Source organism: Bison bison, unplaced genomic scaffold, assembly GCF_000754665.1.
Source record: "Bison bison bison isolate TAMUID 2011002044 unplaced genomic scaffold, Bison_UMD1.0 scf7180017864472, whole genome shotgun sequence".
NCBI classification, from domain to species: Eukaryota; Metazoa; Chordata; class Mammalia; order Artiodactyla; family Bovidae; genus Bison; species Bison bison.
Genome location: NW_011495033.1, coordinates 2,503,647 through 2,505,090, shown reverse-complemented (window position 1 = coordinate 2,505,090; position 1,444 = coordinate 2,503,647). Strand labels below are relative to the sequence as shown.

The 1,444-nt window shown below is 45.4% G+C and overlaps 1 protein-coding gene across 1 annotated transcript in view; it reads left to right on the top strand.

Moving 5' to 3' along the window:
- Nucleotides 1-1,444, top strand: part of CPD (carboxypeptidase D) — a 73,289-nt gene that overhangs the window by 61,140 nt on the left and 10,705 nt on the right. The window lies entirely within an intron of this gene.

The window sequence follows — 1,444 nt, the reverse complement described above, 5'->3', positions numbered from 1 at the left end:
GAAGATCATGGCATCTGGTCCCATCACTTAATGGGAAATAGATGGGGAAACAGTGGAAACAGTGTCAGACTTTATTTTTGGGGACTCCAAAATCACTGCAGATGGTGATTGCAGCCATGAAATTAAAAGATGCTTACTCCTTGAAAGGAAAGTTATGACCAACCTAGATAGCATATTCAAAAGCAGAGCCATTACTTTGTTAACAAAGGTCCGTCTAGTCAAGGCTATGGTTTTTCTAGTGGTCATGTATGGATGTGAGAGTTGGACTGTGAAGAAAGCTGAGCACCGAAGAATTGATGCTTTTGAACTGTGGTATGGGAGAAGACTCTTGAGAGTCCCTTGGACTGTAAGGAGATCCAGTCAGTCCATTCTAAAGGAGATCAGTCCTGGGTGTTTTTTGGAAGGACTGATGCTAAAGCTGAAACTCCAGTACTTTGGCCACATCATGCGAAGAGTTGACTCATTGGAAAAGACTCTGACGCTGGGAGGGATTGGGGGCAGGAGGAGAAGGGGATGACAGAGGATGAGATGGCTGGATGCCATCACCGACTCGATGGACATGAGTTTGGGTGAACTCCAGGAGTTGGTGCTGCAATTCATTGGGTTGCAAAGAGTCGGACACGACTGAGCGACTGAACTGAACTGAACTGAACCAAACATTGAAAGTGAAAGTGAAAGTTGCTCAGTTGTGTCCGACTCTTTGCAACCCCATGGACTATATATAGTCCATGGAATTCTCCAGGCAAGAATACTGGAGCAGTTGTCCTGCAACACAGACAGATTCTTTACCAGCAGAGCCACAAGGGAAACCCATGAATACTGGAGTGGGTAGTCTTTCCCTTATCCAGTGGATCTCCCTGACCCAGTAATCGAACCAGGGTCCTCCTGCATTGCAAGCGGATTCTTTACTAACTGAGCTACTAGGGAAGCAATGGTACTGAATTCCCCTCTCCTGCTTTAAACTGTGCCTGACTGATTGCACCTTGTGGGGAGTTAAACAGTTGCCTGTTGAATCTGCCTGAGGCCATTGTATGTGGAGATAATTTGTGTCGTTTTCAATACATTTTCAGGCTTACAAGGAATGTTGTAATTAGGCCACAGTTGCCTCCAAATGTAGTAAAACATACCGAAATAGGTTTGTGTTTTTCTGCAGTGACTTGTTAAATTCACAGTGCCTTTTAATATAGGAAAGTTGCTTCTCTCCTTGGTCAGATTATTCTGGGGTGAACAGACTAGAGTAGTTCAGTCGCTCATTTGTGTCCAAGTTTTTGCAACCCCATGGACTGCAGCACACCAGGCTTCCCTGTCCATCACCAACTCCCAGATTTTGCTCAAACTCATGACTATTGAGTCGGTGATGCCATCCAACCATCTCATCCTCTGTCATCCCCTTCTCCTCCCACCTTCAGTCTTTCCCAGCATCAGGGTCTTTTCCAATGAGTCA